Genomic DNA, 23,189 nt, shown 5'->3' on the forward strand with positions numbered 1-23,189 from the left:
GTGCAAAATATTTTGTGTACAAATTGACGCTTTTCGTCTTCGCCATACTAGGGCGAATTTGTTTCCAGTCATATGATATCAACAATAACTTCTCTCAAAATTAAAATTTGGTGATTATTTCACTGATTAAAACAAAATAAAAAAAATTTTGATATGCTATTTTCTCGCTATCAGCGTTATGCACTATAAATAAAATGAATCCGCAAACAGATAAATGGTAAAATATTAGTTCAAAGTTTGAAGTTTACTAAAATACATACAAAAACTTCTTTCAAGTATGTGTTTAATAAGCCAAATTAATTTAAATTAGATTCAGCGTTTATGTTACGCCTCTACAGTATCTCAAAGGTAAGAACTCTGCACATAGTACATTGTAATGTTATATTATCTTGCCGATCATAACCGCAAAATGCACTAAAGTTATTGTAGGTAGCTATAGTTACTAAGGTTAATATATTGTTTTGTTGCTATTTTTAATAATGGTGGTTTTTGATGATTTTTACCAGGAGGTGATTGCACTAGATAATTAATATGGGTTTCTAGACCACTCTATACGTCTATACGATATTTTCCTTTTATGACGCCAACACTGAAAAGAACTGAAATCATGTAAATGCATACCAAATAAATTTTCATTGTAATCGTATAGTCCAGTGCATGTGATGCTGAATTGTAAAATAACAGAAAATGGCCAGCAGAAGTTTTTTTGATCATTTAAAATGGTTAATGTAGCATAAATTAACTAAAATAAAGTTCTTGGAATCTGAAAACTTGCCATTTCTAGTAAAAATGTTACAAAATATAGTTGCACTATTTCACAACGCGCAGTCATGATTTTATAATTACTACGCCATGTTAAACAAAGCGCTTTACTATGAGTAATCCGGTTTGTTATTATTAAAGAAAGTAGTGCGTAAAAGGCATGTGTGTTTGCAAGTTGAAATGGGTGAAAAGGCTGCTACCTCATGTGTTTTCACTGTCTGAAATCAGAAAATGACAACTGTAACGTGATTGTTTTATCATCAAAGCGGCTCGGCACTGCTGAGTCATATGCTCAGCAATAAATTAACTGTTATCTTGAGCCACAAAGGAGTTTATCCAGACTCTATTTGCAACGATCTTCTAGGACTAGGAGCGTCATCATCTTCTACCACTACCAACACCTCTCAAGATATTACTATCAGCTGCTGTGAGAAATGCTACAGCCATTTCACTCACAAGAAAACATTACAATCAGCTCAAAGAACTGAAGTGAGTTGAGTAATACTATCTCAAACAACAATCTCCTTTGCTTATAGCCTTTGGAAAACGTCATGAGAGTAAAATAAAGTTGTGTCACTCTGGGAAAACATTCAGAAAGCAGAAACAAAAGCAGAAACAACCACAAACAAAATTCCCAATTTTATTTAAATACATTTTTATTTCAGATTTTTCGTTCATTCAGTATTACAAAAACGATCGTTTTTGTTTCTCAAAACGGCTTTTTTGTTGTTGTTAGCAGAGACCAATCTATTGTAGTTTACTATTGGTAAAAAAAATTAAATAAAAAAAGACAATAAGCTAACCCGAAATCAGGTTATAAAAACGTTTGCGTGGTGACATAATAGTCGCTCTGCCCACCAGCGTCAGTATTGCAAAAGGGTTAAGGCTTATGTATATATGAGATGCAACTGTTTTACGCAGAGTACACAAAAGTCTAGTGCGTATGTGTAAAATGGTCTGACTCGGTGTTATCAAGTTATCTGGTTGAGAACTCGCCGCCCCAGCTTGGCCTTTCATTCCATCATAATATAAACCTATTCTTTGCAAAAATGAAAGTAAGTTTGCACATTTTGCGTAATATCACCACAGCCAGAGACAGACCCAGCTGTTAATATTAATGAATCTCAATTGGAAAATGAGGGTATAGGGGAGACACCTAGGCCTGCTAAGAGAAAACGAGTGGCAAACCAGCGACATACCTTATCTCCAATATGTATTCTGTGTCAGAAGGAACGCAAGTACATGCCTGGATGTGTAACCACTACTATTGATAAGCTCCGAAAAATCCAGCCCAAAACTGTAGGTATGTCAGTGAAGAATGTTTAAATAACCTGTGATGGCTGATTTGATCTCGTTGGTTTGATGGCATAGTATTATTATGGCGATATCATCCGATTTTGACCTACTAAAGGTAACTTGTGATTTATTGTATATGTTTGAGTTGTGCTATTGGTTGTGCTATTTTTTAAAGTTAAATTCCAGGACTGTGCAGAGATCTTTGGAGATGAACGTATTTTGCGGGAGTTTAGCTGGAGTGATGCTGTCGCTCGAGAGCTGAAATACCATAAATCCTGCTATGATAAATATGTATATGACGCCGAGAGGTAAGTTTCCTATTCTATTTCTTTTTAAGATTATTATTGTTGTTAGTGCATTATAGTCTCTGTGTGAACAGGTATTCTATCTCTGATATTTGTTTGTCACGTGAAACGCTCAACACTGCAAAGCATGATTTTGTTTAACAGATTACGCAGGAAAGATGATGTGGTATGTATAGAGTGTGTAGAATAGTAGGTATAAAAGGTGTATGGTATATGTTGGGATTTGTGTGGCCTTTTGCTATATAGTCCAGTGCATGTGATGCTGAATTGTTAAATTTTTTTTAGTTTAGGAAACCAAAAGCAGAGCAGGATTTGATTGTTCCAAAAGATAACTGTAATGTATGTCTTTAGAAATCCACTTTGTCGGAATGGCCAACCTTGCCAATACTCAATCAGCATCAAATTTATTGGCGGCGACATTTGCCATTTACACATGTACTGTGTGCGTGGCAGTCTAAGGTGACCTAAAAGCTTTTAAACAACTATTTAACTCTGTGAAATGGCTGTAGCATTTCTCATGGCAGCCGATAGTGATATATTGAGAGGTGTTGGTAGTGGTAGAAGATGATGATGCTCCTAGTCCTTTAGAAGATCGTTGCAAATAGAGTCTGGATAACTTCTTTGTGGGTCAAGATAATAGTTAATATATTGCTGAGCATATGAATCAGCAGTGCCGAGCCGCTTTGATGATAAAACAATCACATTACAGTTGTCATTTTCTGATTTCAGACAGTGAAAAGCACATGAGGTAGCAGCCTTTTTTTCCATTTCAACTTGCAAACATGCATGCGGCTTACGCACTACTTTCTTTAATAATAACAAACCGAATTACTCATAGTAAAGCGCATTGTTTAACATGGCGTAGTAATTATAAAATCATGACTGCCCGTTGTAAAATAGTGCAACTATATTTTATACATCTTTACTAGAAATGGCAAGTTTTCAGATTCCAAGAACTTTATTTTAGTTAATTTATGCCACATTAACCATTTTAAAATGATCAAAAAAACTTCTGCTGGCCATTTTCTGATATTTTACAATTCAGCATCACATGCACTGGACTAATAGTGATTGACAACCTATTTCAGTTGTAGTTTGAGGCAAAACAACAACCCCAAACATAGTGGCGCTGAACTAGATTATTAATAAATCTCAACTTGAGACTCTTTAATATGGTTAAGGATCAAAATTATTTGGCAGGGGCAAATAACTCACCTCAAACATAAACCCATCAGTGCAATGTAATTTTAGTACAAAAAAACCATTGATTTGTGTTATATAATTCTGGTAATATTATCCTGCTAACATCTACACACCCTATGACTGCTAATAAAGAGCTTTTACATGTAAGATGGCCAACTTACCACACTGCGATCTTTGTGGCTGCACCAATACAGAATGCACTAACAGGGGTTTGGAAGAGGATGAGGATGATGATGAGGAAGATGAGAGCTAAATCCTATAATCAAGTTATCAATATGTATGTATTGTTATTTATCAAATCTCAATAAAAACCACAATTATTTGTTGAAGTTTTCTCCCTTGTGTCTGTAGAAAATACATTTAATAGCATAATGCATCTATTCACTTGTGTAATAGTTCAGTGACTAGGTATGAAATACATAGATATAAATCACCTTATATATAAAACAAAGTTGATTAGTTGTTTAAAAGCCTTTAGGTCACCTTAGACTGCCATGCACACAATACAGGTGTAAATGGCAAATGTCGCCGCCAATAAATTTGATGCCAAAAAAAAAAGGTTGGCCATTCCGACTAAATGAATTTCTAAAGACATACAATACAGTTATCTTTTGGAACAGTCAAATCCTGCTCTGCTTTTGGTTTTCTAAACTAAAAAAAATTCAACAATTCAGCATCACAGGGACTAGACTAGTAGCAAAACAGACTATATTAAGCCATTACTTGCTAATGATTTCACATTTTCATTCAAAAACCTTTGCAGTTTTATTTTTCCACCTAATCTATTTCAACAAAACACCTCTAACATGATATGAAATTTAAAAGTTACAGTTGTTTGAACAAGTTTAAAAAACCTTTACAGTGGTTTTATTTTTTCTCTCAAGTCATTTGAACCACACAAAAGCCACTTTTCTCATGATTTGAAGTTTAAAAGTAGAATGGTAAAGTTTTTATATCTAAAGTCGTGTTCATAAAACAATATTAACACCCTTGGAATAATGAATAGTTCAAATGAGAGGAATATTATTAAAGGGAAAGTAAACACAATTGACTGATAAAGGGCAATTTTTACCCTATTTGTTTTGTGTAATGTACTACGTTTAGTTTAGTTTTAATTTACTATGCTTAGCAAAATATAAATTATTTCTTACAACAGATAAATACTCAGAATAATACTTCAAAAACAAAAAATGCCCGTGCATTCACATATAACTGTGTACAGTCTTTTTCCAACTGCATATTTTGCAAAAATCGGATAGATAACGTCATTTTGAAAATGAGTGTGAAACGGACTTGCCACTGGGAACACTGATTCTCAATCAATCATCCAATCAAAAGACACGTAGCGTTGGACTTGAACCGTGATCTAATGGGAGGGACATCGCACGTCTTCCGCAATTGTGACAATCCGGAAACAAGTGCACATTTAGAACACGTCTTTGATCGTCATTGCTAATACACATACCGCTAAAATATTTCAACTTAAATTTATTTCTGTCATTGTTCTATTATGTTCACAATACGATGGCTAAAAGACTCACAGCTAAAACAACCACTCCTTATAGAAGCTATCAAATTGATGACGAAGTTGAAGATGGGCAAAGATATAAATATATCAGTGGTGAACTATTCAATGAGCGCAAGCGAAACAAACAATTAGATTCATCATTGACATGTTCAACAACGATTAGTATAGCAACGACCACGAGCACTACTATTACTACCACTGCTTCAACTACAATTGCTTTGCCTACAACTACCTCCACTGACGTCTTACCAACTCCAGATAAATTTCGCAAGTGTGGCAATCGTTCTGACTTGCCGACAGCTATTGAAAAAGTATGTTGCTTCACTGAAAACTTGGCTAATACAAACTTTCAAAAGGATCAGTATATTCCCAGAATAAATAGCTGCATCCTGCAGTCTAGTTTACTAATACATCGGATATTGGAGAAAGTTGCGATACAACTCTCATGGTTCAAGCATCAAAGGTATCTTGGCTTCAGAGGGGATGCTCTTCTGTTTACTAACATGACTAATTTAAACTACAGACACCATGCTTATAGAAACTATATAGATTTTGTCTATGAGTACCTTGGAAGAAGAAACTGGAAAGTTATTCCTTCATGCGTTGTTGCCTACATACGCACAATGTGGCCTGATCCAAATGGGAGTTATGTAGGCTTCAAAAATGTGGAATCAGAAGATGAAGATCAGAATGACGCGGATAAAGTGGAGCTTTTTTATTATGGATGAAGGAAATTAATGTAAGTTCAGTTGTGAGTTGAGCAAAATATAGTTTTTATAAATATTTTAACTGAATCTGACAGCGATGTTACTTAGCTGATCTTCATGACTTGTACAGTGAATAAGTGAATAATGTATAATAAGTGAATAATGTATGGTTTGAGAAACAATTATATTTCAATCATTTGACTTGCTCCATGAAAAAAACCACATTTAACAGCTTACGTTGCATAAATCTAAATCATGTTATACAAAGAACTGCATAATATTTATAATTTGAGTAGCTTGTTATATTAATTTTATCAAAAAATATCTCATATGAAACTAGAAATTGAGTTTAACTTTTATGTAAATCTTGACCTATGCATTTCTTTCGCTGTGTTACCATCTGGATTTTTTGAAAGTAGAGCTGCTCTGTCCTGCAATTCAAATATTTGTATATTACACCATCATAGTAATTTCAGAATGTTGCACAGTACAGTGTTAGGATAATTTAAGACTGCATGTTGACTGTATGTTCATGCATTATTCAGCAGACTGTGTGATAGTGATTAATTCAACCAACATCTTGAAGCAAAAATGTGCTTTTATTACATTACAGTTTAGGTATGACTTACTGCATGTACTTTTATAGTTGATCCAATAGATTTCTTACAGATAATCTTCAAAAGCTCTCTTCGAAGTTCAAATCTTTTTTCAGCATATACAGTACATTTCTTGTGCAAAAGCCTTTAACTTCTTTAGAGTAATAGACTGTCATCTTCAGTTCCCCATCGCTATTTTTAATAAATAATTTTATGATAATTGAAATTTAAAACCAGTTATCAATTGTGTTATTACAATTTCTGCATTAATGTATCTTTAATGTTGTACAAGCTGTAAAAGTTGTATCCTTGCTGAAGAGTAGTATAATCTGTGTATAATGATATTGTAGATACAGCTTACCAGTCAGAACTTCTCTTCCCACATTCGCGTTGTGATCTATCACTGCTAGTTTAATTCTTGTAAAATATCCTGGGGTATCAAAGTCTATTCGCTTTGGTGCATAACTTAATATGAGGCTGTTGAGGTTTTCTAAAGCACCCGTGTGTTGACCATGGTTCAAAAGACGTAATGTGTTTAGCAGTCTCGCTTGCCCTAACGCATCACAAAGGACTTTGTGTCCTGCACTTCCCGGAATTAACTATTTCACCTTTCTTTCTATTTCTTTGTAAACATCAAATTATTCGCTGTTGTTTTTCAAAATATTATAAATCTGCAGTTTCTGTTTATTCAAATGTCAACCAGCTGCAGAATATTTACCATTTGTACAATTTCTGTTTTATATTATGCAACAAATGACTAACTATTCTTATCTCACAAACAAAAGGCATTTTAAGTGATATATAAAATATTATATTACACATCTCCATGCGCTTTGATATTTCTGAATATATTATTAGATTCAACATACAGCTTTCATGTCAACATTGGGTATAAATGATATATTTTTCCATTACTCACAGATCAATTGGTTCATGAGAGCACTGGATGAACTTGTTGTGTTCTGGAAAGCTCCTGTGAATATTAGAGACATGGTTTGTATACTTGCATGGGATGATTGCTAAAATTATAGAGAAAAAAATAAATGCCAACACAATCAATAACAAACTGAGGCCTAATTTAAATCTGCAATTTATTATTATATAGTTAGATTGTAAAAGTTAAGTTTTCTTTTGATGAAACAATGTTACAAAAAAGCGCAAATACTACAAATATAATCATGTGGGCTACTCGCTTCAAGTGATCTGTAAAGCCTATATTAGTAATGGTAGCATGAATATAGCAATAATAATACAATCCAAATTTTATGATAATATTAGTCATATATTTTATGAACAATTAGAGCATTTCTGACAATTCAAACCGGACAGAAAATTTAAATTCCCTTACTAACTTTTACTCAGTTAACCAAGTTAATTCAAGTGAATCAGGTTAACATCAAACGTAGCCTATGCAACTCAGCCTGAGTCTCATTGTCATCCAGTCATATCAAATCATTTCTTTGTACTAATGTACAGTACTACATATTTTGACTTATTATATTTATTAATTTATATTATAAAATAACTATATTTGTTATTAACATTTATTTAAAATTCTTCATAAATTACTTACGGTTGAGGTTTTCCTGTTTGACGATGCTCTCTTGCTGCATAGTACAACACCATTAGGGAATGGAACCTCTCTCTCTTTCACTCTTAATCTTGTAGTTGTCCCAAATTGCTCCAAATAAAGCTAGCTCTTATGGAAGTGCCTAATGCACACGACCGCACTAGCAGGTAGTCTGCAAAAAGTTAAGTCGGCACGCTTTGCCTTAGACAGCCATAGTTTTGCTAAATTTGGCGACTGAGAGACAGGAACTCTAAAAAAGGTTATGCTACGACTTTTAGTGTCAGATGTCAAAGAGACATCTACCCATCGTAATTAACTGACTGTAATTAAAAGAAAATAAAATGCGTTGAATTACAAACGAATAAGTAAAGAAATCGTTACTGGAAACAGCCGTATTAAGAATCAGTGATGGTCCGACGTAAATGCACCAAAATATATTTTCAACTTTGAACTTGCTAAACTAGTAGGAATATCTGCTAAAATTTTGTTTTCTCGTTCAATTAACATAGTATCATGCATTACCAATCATATAAAACAATGTTAAAATTATTTGTTTACTTTCACTTTAAACCACTTTAGGTCTAACCATTGTGATAAACCCAACAATTTATACATCAAAACGAAGCTGAGACTCCACTCTTTCTAATAGAACTAGAAATTCTCTTGTCATACAGCCCACGACCAAAGTGATAATGGAAAAATATAAGGGTACTGCTGGTTGAGAAATGCAATATTAGCAGTCAAATGGTACTGCAGTGCAATAGAAGAACTGCAATGGTAGCTGCAATGGTAGCTGTAATGTACTGGGTGTTATTATGTACAACAAACAGCAATAATGAAAGGAAAAGATTATATGTTTATATATTTCCCTTGCAATAGAAGAAATGCAATATTAGAAGTAAAATGGCAAGCTGCTGTGTAATATACACAGTTTGAAAGTTTGTTGTGTTGAATGTAGAATGGTTTCGACAGCGATCTGTAATCAAAGTGAAAAAATGGGTCATGATCACAGAAACCATGGTTAAGTCGGGTGTGTGAGATTTAGAGTTATCTACATTAACAGAACAAAAAATTCTCAGTTATTTTGCAACAAAAAATTTGATTCCATCTTAATTACAGGAGATTTTATGATCAATAAACTGAATGCATGTTTACCATTAGTGCGAAACATAGTTCTGAGAAAACTGGTGTTAAAGTTTGAGAAACAAATGCCAATGCACAAATTTGCTTACATTTCAAAACGTCATAGCGACCAATATCAAGAAGTTGTGATATTCATCTAGATTTTTGTATTTATATGCAAAGAATTTTGCTGGATTTAAAAATCTAAACAGATTTTAGTTGGTTGTCATAAAAATAGCTGTATATCTATAAGAAAGTGTAGGCCTATAGCTTAATTTTGCAGATATTAAAATGGCTTGGCTGTACCGCAATATTGGGCACAGCCGTAGTATCATCAACAAAACCTTTAGAAAAATAATAACAGTAACTTATTGCACACCATCCGCCGCTGTATACTTTGATCTTATAAATTTGAATGATTATTCTCATAATTAAATCTTATGATAATTTTATAAAATCAAATAATTATTCTTATAATTAAATATTTTTGCAAGATATTAAAATCGGTTTGGCATTACCGCGATATTGGGCACAGCCGTAGTAGCATAAAAAAATCTTAAGAAAAATAATAACAGTAACATATTTCCCACTATCGGTCACTGTATACTTCAAACTTGTAAATTTGAATGGTTACTTTTATAATTAAATCTTATAATAATCTTATAAAATCGAATAATTAGTTCTATAATTAAATATTGATATAATCTTATAACAATCGTTAAAAAAATATCATCGTCATTTCCTTTACTTGCACTGCTTTGGACATCAGTTGGAATACTAAAGTACTCATTATACATGTAAGTGTCCAAAATGTCATTAACTTTAAAATCGGCAAAAAAGAAATGATTGCTTTTCAGTACTTCTCCGTTAATTACAGAAACCTTTGGCAGTTGGACAATGCCATAGACTGGTGAAATGTACACGTTTTTTTCGTGAAATGCGCACCACTTAATGGTTCTACTCACTGTTGCACGGCTTTATCGGCGTTTTGTTAGCCGGTCTTAATTTTGATTAAAAAAGGCTTGTCAGGCTTTAATGTCGATTTTAGGCCAAACTCATCTGTCTAGTTATGTATTATCCGATCAGATGGGTAATTTTTAGGATACTGTCTACACTTTTCAAACACTTGGAAACATATTCAAATAGATTTTTATGTGTTTTGTATTGTTATTATACTTAAACGACTCCATAGAAAAATGGTTAAATGTGTTGATGAGATTTCGGTACAAGGGTTTGGGATGGCCGTTGATAAATAATTTTCGTGAGTTGTGTGCACATATGCACTTATCATAAAGCTCTTAAACACTCGCTTCACTCATGTTTGGTTGTGGGATTAATTTTATAAAGATTGTAAGAATTTCTCTCACTACCATGGTTGAGTTAATTTTTAGCAAATTTCACCGATTTTTTACTTTTTGATCGTTTACCCACAAGTTTAATCAAAATTACCTGAGAGTCAAATTTTGATTTTCAAACACACTTTCAACATTGTTCAAGACAATGGAAAAAAACTTGAGCGTTTAATCAACTTTAAGTAGTCATGAACTGTTACAAAGGAAAAGGACATTTTGTACACTTTTCATTGACAAAACAATGAGGTTGTTAATATTTATGAATACAACTGTATATATAAATATTTCTTAAAGTATGTCGTATGTGTGTGGATATGTTAGTACGCAATCCGGCTATAGATATGGCTTTAGCGCATGCTGATTATTTTACAGATGCGACCACCCGTTATGACGCCCCTGTTAAGAAATATTTTTTGTAAGGTCCAATTACTATATTCTTTCGGCGCGGACAAGTTAACTGTATTCGTGAGAAGAGCCTCGACATTCTCTCACTTTTTGGTCAAACAAAGTACGATATCTCATTTTTACATTTTTAGCAGTCTCGAGAGATAATAGTATCGTTGTTTTTAAAGTTTTGATAGATATCTTCTAGTAGAACAGTAACCTTTTGTAAACACACACACACTTCTATGCAAAAATTTCAATTACAAAAAAACCAACATTTTCTGTGTAAGTCTTATGTAAGTACCTCCCAAGTTAGAAAAAACAGATGATTACTTATGTTGATGGCATTATATATATATACATATATGTACATATATATATACATATATATATATATGTATATATATATATATATATATATATATATATATATATATATATAACCACAACACTGGTGGGAAGCTCCTGGTAAGGTCAATGAAAATGACCGCGCTAAGATCCTCTGGGACTTCTACACCGAACTGACAAGCATGTCCTAGCAAACCAACCAGATATAGTGGTGGTAGACAAGGAAAACAAGAGGGCTACTATAATAGATATAGCAGTACCCAATGACTACAATATAGCCAGCAAAGAAAAAGAAAAGGTAGAGAAATATCTCCCTCTTGGAGAAGAGATTGAAAAATGCTGGAATGTAAGAACAACTGTAATCCCAGTAGTCATTGGGGCACTGGGCGCAATAACACCAGCGCATAAAATGTGGCTTGCCCAAATACCAACAACAATCAACTCAGGTGAGTTGCAGAAAAGTGCGCTATTGGGAACAGCTAAGATCTTGAGGCGAGTGCTCAAACTCCCAGGTCTCTGGTAGGAGACCCGAGTTAGAGCAGAATTTACCACCCATACGGGGTATCCGGGGTGAGGAAACAATTTTATATATATATATATATATTTATATATATTTATACTCAGCGCTAACCCACTCAACCAATAGAAGAACACAACAGCAGTCCTAAGATGGTTCAAAAATATCAAGCACAAACCACAATGCTCATTCATTGAGTTTGACGTGGTTGAGTTTTATCCATCAATAAATATAAAATTGCTAAAAGCCGCACTAGAGTTTGCCACCAAATTTAATAACATCACCAAGGAAGAGAGAAACATCATCACACACTCCAAAAGATCAATTCTATGTAGTGAAGGAGAATACTGGGGAGAAACATCCGCTGATGAACTATTTGATGTAACAATGGGAAGTTTCGACGGTGCCGAAACTTGTGAGCTGGTCGGTACATTCCTACTTCATCAGATCACAACAAAATATGGTAACAACTTGGGATTGTACAGAGATGATGGGCTAGGCATAGTAGAAGGTTCAGCACGTAATGCAGAATCTATGAAAAAAGATCTCTGTGCTATACTCAGCTTGTATGGACTAAAGATTACCATCAATGTTAATAAAAGAGTTGTAAACTTCCTTGATGTTACCCTCAACTTAGACAATGGTAAACACATGCCATACATCAAACCCAATGAGAGACCAGTGTATGTCAACAAAAAATCCAACCACCCACCTGGCATAATCAGAAACATCCCAGCAAGTATAAATAAGAGGCTCTCTACAATTTCGTCTGATGCTGAATGCTTCAATAAAACAGCAAATATCTACCAAGAAGCACTAACCAAGAGTGGATATAGCCACCAACTAACATACCAAAAACATCTATCTACATCTAAAAACAGACAATGCAAACGGAGCAGGACGATTACATGGTACAACCCACCTTACAGCAGTAATGTCTATACTAACATCGGCAAACTCTTCATCCAACTAGTCAAGAAGGAACTTACGACAAGGCACCCACTACATAAAATATTTAACAGCAACAATATCAAAATTAGCTACAGTTGTATGAACAATATAAGAGAGTCCATCAATGCTCACAACAAATTTATACTGACTGCCAACACCGCAAATGAAGACCGAACATGCAACTGTAGAAAAAGAGAAGAGTGCCCGATGAATGGAGAATGCCTAAAAACATCATTAATTTACCAGGCTACTGTAAAAACCAACACCGATTCACCAGACCAAACATACATCGGACTAACAGAGAACACTTTCAAGACGCGATTCACTAACCATAAAGCTTCTTTCAACCACCCATCTAAGAAAAACTCTACTGAATTAAGTAAATATATATGGTCACTAAAGGACAATAATACCAACTACACAATATCATGGAAGACTCTACGACATGCTAAAGCATACAACACTATCTCCAACAAGTGTAACTTATGCTTATGGAAGAAATTCTTTATTATTTACAGACCATCACTAGGCACTCTTAATAAACGTAACGAGCTACTATTATCATGCAGACATTCATCTAAGTTCTAGCTACGTAATTGTATCACTTAACTATTTGGCTTTTGGCTTCTGTACACTCATCCAATTATCAGCTTATTTAAATCTGCATAACAGCGTATTACTGGTGTATGAAATTCATTTTAGACATTTTATCTGAAGAGTGTGATACTTATTGTACCACATGAAACTATTAGTAATAAAATGTTTAACTTATAGAGTGAAGTTCCACTTATACATATTTTATATATATATATTAATATATATAGCCGATTCAGATTTCATAATTACACAAATAAGTAGAATAGCAGCGCTCCCTCTGATGGTGGTGAAAGTCCATGTAATAGTTTTGTAACGTTTTGTAATAGAAATGTTGTAGAGGATAGTTTGAGCTTTGGAGTGATCGTAGTTTCACATCGCTTATCAACACACAAAGTATAGGTATATTGAATTTATTGCATGACAGTGTTTTTTAACATATTGGAGATATAAAATATGTAACAAAACTGTTTTAGATAGAGATTGAAATTAAAAGAATATTGATTACATATCATGAAGCAATATCGGCATTTTTGGTAAAAGTGCTGGCCGCAAGCTGGTAGCTAAATTTGTACATGAATGTTATGCAAGAATTTTTATTAGTTCAACATATTCAGGAATTTTATTTTGTTTTCCCAGTTTGTAATAATTGTATCATTACCGAATCATCCTTTATTGTAATCGTAGTAAAACCAATTTAATTTAGCTATTACTTGCTAATTATTTCCCATTTATATTTAAACTCTTTTATAGTTGTTTTATTTTTTGTAATTTATTTGAGCTGCACAAAACCTTTTCCTCATGATATAAAGTTTGAAAGTTAGAATGGCACATGTTGTTATATGTTAAATACAAATAAATTTTCTGACCAAAGACTTTTTTATTACTCGGGCAACGCCGGGTAGCACAGCTAGTTTATATATATTTCTCAAGGTTTGTGTGTGTGTTTGTTCAGATATAGCTATTAAAATCTTGGAATAAAGAATGCATAAAGCAGAAGATTTGATCTCAATTAAGCCACACAAACTTGATGAATTCATTAGGCAATATATGTCGTTATATGAGTGTAAATACCTATCGCTCTCCGTTAGGACGCGATATGAAGGCGCAACGCCATTGAACACGGTAGCATAATTTTATGCATGCTCAATCGTGAGAGCAAGTAGTTAGCTCTTATTAGTAAGCTTACTCAAATTATCCATTGACAATGTGCCAGGATAATAACAACTCTCAAGCAGCTACATTACCTCTCATTGTTTATAAGCTGATTTTAATACCTGGGCAACACCGGGCATTTCACTAGTGTTAAATACAAATAAATTTGTTGTCCAAAAACGTTTTTATGACTCGAAAAATGCCGGGCATTCATCTGGAACTAGTATGTTTTCTGGTACCCTGAACTGCGAGAGATTGTCATGAATAATCAGTAACGGCGTAAGTGCAACGGCAAACGAGTATAATTTTTAAATCTCACACCCTGGGTTCAACTCCCATTCTGTGCAATCTTTTTTTAACACTTTTAGCATTGCTTACGAAAGATGGATCAACACTATTATTATCATACTAAAGGCTGAGCACCTCTAAATTCATATGCTTGATTTCTTTCTCTAATACCATTCTCTAATAATCATTCTAGTAATAAATATGATCACCCGCTTATCTCTATAGAAAGAGTCAAACAATAATTGATTCGGCTGTAAAATTCTTACATTTTATTGAAAACCAACAAGATCTGGTAACAGTTACTAAGCTATTTAGAGTGAATAAACCCGTGATGTCTAAAGGAAGGGCAAAGGAGAGTTACCATTATTCAATATCTCCAAACCATGACAACTGGGATTGGAATTATTAGGAGATAAAACCATCGAAAGACTATATATCAAAGAGAGTGAAAGCAAATGTAAATAGAAAGGGGTGGACAACAGAATGATGAAACAAGACTAGATACAGAAGTGATGATAAAAGAGTGAACAGTGAAGTGTAGAGACCAGGGTGGAAAAAGTAGGAGGGAGACAGGAATAGCCAAAAGCGTCCGAGTCAGCATGGACAGAGAAGTTAAGTAAACAGATCATTTATTAAAAATTAAGATAAAGTAATCAATGATATATGTAGCCTGACCAGCAATACTTATCCTACTATATTGATTTCCCTTTTAATTCAATTTTGGATCAAAAACTAATTCTATAAATAATGATTGTGAGTGATAATAGTCTTTAATTGATCTGCGTACATCTGTAGATATCATCACTTACATTACTCTCTGTGTATGAGAGTAATACATCCAGTTGATTCTACTCGTGAGTTTAAGGGCAGCAGACCTTCCATAACTCTTATATAATCTTTCTCACAGATTTATACTGTATGTATATGAAACATGTATATGATATATGTATATGATATATGTATATGATATATGTATATGATATATGTATATGATATATGTATATGAAATATGTATAGAATATATGTACATGTTATATGTACATGATATATGTACAAGATATATGTATAGAATAGATGTATATGATATATGTATAGAATAGATGTATATGAAATATGTACATGATATATGTATAGAATATATGTACATGATATACGTACATGATATATGTACAAGATATATGTATATGATATATGTATATGAAATATGTATAGAATATATGTACATGTTATATGTACATGATATATGTACACGATATATGTATGTGATATATGTATAGAATAGATGTATATGATATATGTATAGAATAGATGTATATGAAATATGTACATGATATATGTATATGATATATGTATATGAAATATGTATAGAATATATGTGCATGATATATGTACATGATATATGTACAAGATATATGTATATGATATATGTATAGAATAGATGTATATGATATATGTATATGATATATGTATATGATATATGTATAGAATAGATGTATATGATATATGTATATGATATATGTATATGATATATGTATATGATATATGTATATGATATATGTATAGAATAGATGTATATGATATATGTATATGATAGATGTATATGATATATGTATAGAATAGATGTATATGATATATGTATATGATATATGTATATGATAGATATATATGATATATGTATAGAATAGATGTATATGACATATGTATATGATATATGTATATTATATATGTATATGATATATGTATATGATATATGTATATGATAGATGTATATGATATATTTATAGAATAGATGTATATGATAGATGTATATGATATATGTATATGATATATGTATAGAATAGATGTATATGATAGATGTATATGATAAATGTATATGATATATGTGTGGAATAGATGTATATGATATATGTATGTGTTTACTCCTGAGTGGTTTTTAAGGAGCTAGTAGTTAGCAAAGACTAGCAAATACCAGAAGAATCTATTAATTTGCACACTTTCCACTTACTAACATTGACTAGTACACTTTCGTGATGTCGAGGTAAAAGCTGTACATGATATGAAAAATAACTGCTAAGCTACAAACTACTCCCTGTGTACATTTACACACTTACCTACTAACGGTTAGCCTGCAGTCCAGTTGATTGTAGAAATATATGACACATAGAAGATGTTTATATGACAGCTTGATGTTTACTCCTTGTTAAAAGTTGAATAAAATTATTATTGTTTTTATAGTTTTGTGTGTCAATAACCAAAAATCTAATATTTGATCTTTTGTCAATGTTTGTTTTCGCGTGTTTGCAGATGGACAGGTTGTAGCGAGTCCTACATTTCTCTGTTGTATTTGAGTATACATGAGTTCATTGTTTGGTTTGAAATGTTCATTTTACATGTATATATCAGACTCAATAGTCTTTATAGTTCTTTACATTATGTTATAGTTTTTATATTTGAATCCAAATGTATTGTAACAACAACTTATGCCTTTTTTAGTTTTTTGACACATTTTTAAGTAAAAATATCCATCAATACTGATTTACAATATTAATTTATTTCTCACATTTAATATTGTTTTGATACAGACTTAATTAATTGAAACCTAAACTACACTTAAGTTTTGGTGGTTTATAATAGTTATTGGTTATCCAGCTGGTACTATGAATGTCTTTATTGTATCATGTATCCTTTTAATTTAAACCCCATAACTATTCCATTGAGTCAAACACAAAATTTACAGGCACCATTATCATCCTGATAGTTTCATTAATCAAAGAGTAAATTGTAATGTCAAGCAATACCGAGTGGCAGTTGCTAACAAGTTAAACGTGGTAAAAAGGTAGGCTTCTGAGACAGAAGCTAAGCACATCATTGGCATCCCTCACAGTTTTATAAGTGAACTAACAGTAAGTCGTGAAATGTTACGGATTTCTTACATTTTCAGTCAGATAGCCTGAAGAATGTGTAGATTATTAATATAGACTGCTAGACTGCCTTCATTGTGTAGATTATTATTATTATAGACTGATAGACTCCCTTCATTGTGAAGATTATTAATCTAGACTGCTAGACTGCTTTCATTGTGTAGATTATTAATATAGACTGTTAGACTGCCTTCATTGTGTAGATTATTAATACAGACTGTTAGACTCCCTTCATTGTGTAGATTATTAATGTAGACTGCTAGACTCCCTTCATTATGTAGATTATTTATACAGACTGCTAGACTCCCTTCATTGTGTAGATTATTAATATAGACTGTTAGACTCCCTTCATTGTGTAGATTATTAATATAGACTGTTAGACTCCCTTCATTGTGTAGACTATTAATATAGACTGCTAGACTGTTTTCATTGTGTAGATTATTAATATAGACTGCTAGACTGCCTTCTTTGTGTAGATTATTAATATAGACTGCTAGACTCCCTTCATTATGTAGATTATTAATACAGACTGCTAGACTCCCTTCATTGTGTTGATTATTAATATAGACTGTTAGACTCCCTTCATTGTGTAGATTATTAATATAGTCTGTTAGACTGTCTTCATTGTGTAGATTATTAATACAGACTGATAGACTGTCTCCATGACAACAATCCATGAACACATTCAATCAGAGAGCCTGTAGCATGTGTGTAAATTATTAATATAGACTGCTAGACTGTCTCCGTGACAACAATCCATGAACACATTCAATCAGAAAGTCTGCAGCATATGGGTAGATTATTAATATAGACTGCTAGACTGTCTCCATGACAACAATCCATGAACACATTCAATCAGAGAGTCTGCAGCATGTGGGTAGATTATTAATATAGACTGCTAGACTGTCTCCATGACAACAATCCATGAACACATTCAATCAGAGAGCCTGTAGCATGTGTGTAGATTATTGTTAATATTATAGAGCAATTGTTCGTAATGCCTTTGATGGAGTTTCAATTCAAATAAATCCTGCAGCATTTACATGGAAAACATAGGTTGTAAGATTAAGCCCAGTGTTGCCTGTTTTGTCTCATTAAATAAGTTGTAATGCTCTGACATCATGATTGGTTAGCTTTTCTATCATTTATCCCAAAAGCACACCACCGATCAAAAGTTGTGAAAAGGTGTATTAATTTTTATCAGTAAGGCCATTATTTACTCCCAAACCAGTTCAGTTGGATCACACCTCATGATGAAGCGGGTGCAGCAGGTGGCTGTTTAACAAGATGGTTCTTATGAGTCAGACGGAGTTTCGAAATAAACAAAATGGAGGTGTCTAATTTTGGTAAAACTTCTGCAGTTTTTTATCCATTGTAATTTAAATATTGTAGCATCTGAACGCAACATAATGGACTAAACAAGGTTGTAGGTTGATTATAGGCAAATATTATAAAGTTAAATTTATTACAAATAAATTGGGAAAATTAAACCAATTTGAGAGCTCTAAACCAGCGGAGCCACACATGTAACATGCTCAACTCCATAATGCTGTCAACACCAGTAGAAGTATTTGCAACAAAATTCACATTACAGTTGTTTGGTATCAAAATATTCACCATGTCTTACTCTGCTGTGTTGTAGGTGCAAAATATGTGGAAATGTGATTATAAGCTCTTAAAAGCTCAAAAACAAACAGTTAATCGCAGCCATCACGAAAACGTCGTAGATTAGAATCTCTTTCCAAAATGGCTCAAATGGGTCGTAGTTGTACAAAATGGCTTCTGTTTACACTTCTATGCAGCCTCATTCGTCGAAATATTTTCACAAATATACGTACTTCACATATTCAATAAAGCCATGTATATTGTCCTTACGAATTTATTTCATCATCATTGTAATGCGGTCACTTTGAGCACTGATATCTCAAAATATACTGTAAAAATTTGTCTAATTTTTTTAGTTTTAGCTTGAAGGAGTGCATATCATCCTCTGATAAACATGACGAGCCTGTTGGTCACCTGTGATAGTTGAAAAATGCTGTAGAAATTGTTCGCGCCGTTTTGCAAGAAATATGGGTCACATGATCAGATTATGACTAGATGAATAGACCAAGCTGAAACGAAACTGTAAAGTCGCGAGTATCTACATTTGATAAAGGCTTTTCAGTGAAACCCGAAGTGTTTGTTATAAACTAGTGCTACGAGACATTTTATATTGAGCCTTTTATTGGCCTTTCAATTCACGCGATAACATAACGTGCCAAAACGATAACCACAATGGTTGAGTAAGTCATCAAAATAAAGGGTTCCAAACTTACGACGTTTTTGTGATGGTTGCGATTAACTGTTTGTTTTTGAGCTTTTAAGAGCTTGTAATCACATTTCCACATATTTTACACCTACAACACAGCAGAGTAAGACATGGTGAATATTTTGACACCAAATAATTGTAACGTGAATTTTGTTGCAAGTTAACCTTTTAAGAACTTGTGTTCGGCACCCTTCAGGCTGTGAGGAGCTATACAACAGCCAAAGTTCAATACATATTGATTGGCTATTTCTGTTAAGCTTGTTGTGCTCACATTCATCCAATCACGGAGCAGGAATAATCTGTTGAGATGAGAGATAAATTGGTGAGTTCATGATGTTTAAAGATACTGAGTTAAGCTAATCTGGTGTTGCAGGTTAGTGTCTAGTAACAGCTGTATAATAATAACCTGTGACAGGCTGTCAACTGCAACAACAACAAGGTACTGTAAGTACATATAGTCTGTTAATTTGGAGTACATTACGGTATTGTTAAACTAATTAGAGGAGGAAAAAGTTTAGTTTTGTGGTCACAACAGCCCAAAACAACAATTAAGTGTTTAAAATCTCATTAAAAAATAAAGTGATTCATGAAGAAAAGACTTTACCAAGAATGTCACATTGTTACATAATCTTCATATATTGTGTTTGTCAAAATGTACATGAGAATTTATAATCCATGATCTCTAGAACATATTGTACATAACGTAACGTAGTTGTAGGTGCACTAGATGTTACTAAATAGACTGAAGGAAATCCCTTAATATCACTACACTCTGCAACATTTAATTAATTCCTACTTCTATAGTACTTTAAGTTTAATACTTTTGCAAAGACTGGAAACAGTTCTCTTTCCAATATAAACTTCACACTAATTCAACTTAGTATTTTGCTAACATAAAAAAATATCAGTTTTTAGAATTAGTGGTCAGCGTACGTCATGAAATTAACATGAGTTATTCACATGCTTTTATCAACTGCATTATGTTGGAATGATGCCAAAACTGTCTAAAGTTGTCTTATTATAGACTTGTTTACTCTTTCTGGCTGGTATAACAGTTTTTAGTTAAATTACTAGTGTCTAGCTACTGTGGAGTGGTGACATGCCTTACCAAACCTACTCTGTATAGTAGCTGTGCTTTATTCAAATGTATTAATTTTAAAATGACAAACAGAGTATAAAGCTGTGTCGTATCAAATCACGACATGTATGCGACAAATATTTGACTACACAAGTGGAGACAACTCTTTATAATATGTTGAAGAGTGTTGAATAGTGTTGGTAAGCCGTGGGGAGTTTTCTGTACACCCTTAATCTGTACTGTATACTTTTAGGTTTTGAACTATCAAAACCTCGGTCTGTAGATTCTTCGTAAGCTACGTTTGTCTTTACAGAAATGGGAGAAACTAAAAGTCCATCTTAACTAGACAAATACCAGCATGGCTGATCTAAAGTATGTTGATAAGTTGGCAAGGTCCTACAAGGAGAAAGCTAAAGTCTCTGGTAAATGGAGAGACTACCTACAGGTAAAAATGTAAAGAAATTGATTTTGTTATTAGCCTAAAGGTGATGAAATTGAAAATTATGTTGCCTTTCAGTTCCGGGTGAATACACATACATGCAGCTTCAAATGTGAAATTCTCTTTATACCCTCAACAATATGTCAATGTCTATGTCAGCCTTGAAGAACAAAAGCATAAATATCAATGATACATCAGATAATTATCATTAATACCAGCTTGGTCTGTTGTATGAACATTACCTAAGAGCAAGTTCGACTAAATGGGTACACTTATAATCTAGATGAAGGTTTGTAGGACATCTTTTAGATAATCAGCTTGTCTCTGGGTTCAGAGTTCTCAACACCTCCTCAACCAGAGTCTCTGTTAACACCTCTAGTTATAATTGTTGGTCACATGACCATCATGTGACATTAGGACATACTCGGTGTAAAATGTTTAATTGCTTGAGAACAGAAAATAGGTTTCGCATGTCATTCAATGCCAATAGAGTGATACATCTATTGATTTTTACTTGTCCATAGTTCTCCTTATATAATAACTAGTTGCATCACCCGCCTACAGGAACAGATTCACGTACAGCTTAAGGCTTATTGAGAGTTGTCTTTCATACAGTAAAACATCTCCAAATATGCAGTCTACTGAAATTGTCGTCCTGACCAGTGTATGCATACACATATACATGTCAATAATGTTGGGGAGAACAATGGAAATCAGAAATGTGTTAATGTTTATGGCCAATCTGGGTGAACATAGACATCAATGATATATTAGACATTGATAAAACTACCAGTATCGTCTGTTGTATGAACATAACCTAAGAGAAAGTTCGACTAAATGGGTACACTTATAATCTAGGTGAAGGTTTGTAGGATATCTTTTAAACAATCAGTTTGTCTCTCGATTCAGAGTTCCCTATTCACCTCCTTAACCAGAGCCCCTGTTATCTCCTCCAGTTATAGTTAGGTTATAAATAATTAGCTTAGGCTATCAATACTCGGTATAAAATGTCTAATTGTTTGGGCATAGAATATACTTTGCACATGTCATACAGCGCCAACAGATCAAAATGTCTATTTATTCTACTGTTATCCTAATATAATAAGTATGCTGCAGTCATGCTAGCAGCTTACAGTTGAGTTGGGAACAATGATCAGGTTTGTTAGGAAGTATTGAACAAACAGACCTGATGTTTACCAGCAGCTCTCCATAAGAAGAGGGTCAATCAAAAGAGCTGATTACTTGTTACATATAGAGTTTAACATCACTAAGTATAAATCACTTTTGTTCAATTTTAATATTGGAAAGTCATTCATTTGTATGTCAACAAAGGATTTTGTAGTACTGCTGTTTCCAGACAATTTACCCCAATAACAACATAAAGGGAGCAATTCTTTCTTCAGCTTAATTACCGCCATTTCAGTTTCATTATATTATGATATTGCTGCCTATATTTAATTGGTCAATAATATGTACTAAGCACTAATGTACTATAGTGCTTGTCACAACAAATTTAGGATAGTTTATCATTTTGCCAAAAACTAGACAGTTAGCTCTATTTTTTCTCAGAAATCACAGCATAAAATCACTGTTTCCATTTTTTTAATTTTTAGTTTAGGATGAATACAAAGAAAAATTGCAAACAGCGACCTTAACATATTTCTACTAGTGAAATCCTTCAACAATGAACTTAAGATAATATTGATGACTACTGTTGTATATTATAAAATGTGCATTTGGGTTCTGGTCAAACTGCAAGAGT

Source organism: Watersipora subatra, chromosome 4 (genome assembly GCF_963576615.1).
Source record: "Watersipora subatra chromosome 4, tzWatSuba1.1, whole genome shotgun sequence".
NCBI lineage: Eukaryota > Metazoa > Bryozoa > Gymnolaemata > Cheilostomatida > Watersiporidae > Watersipora > Watersipora subatra.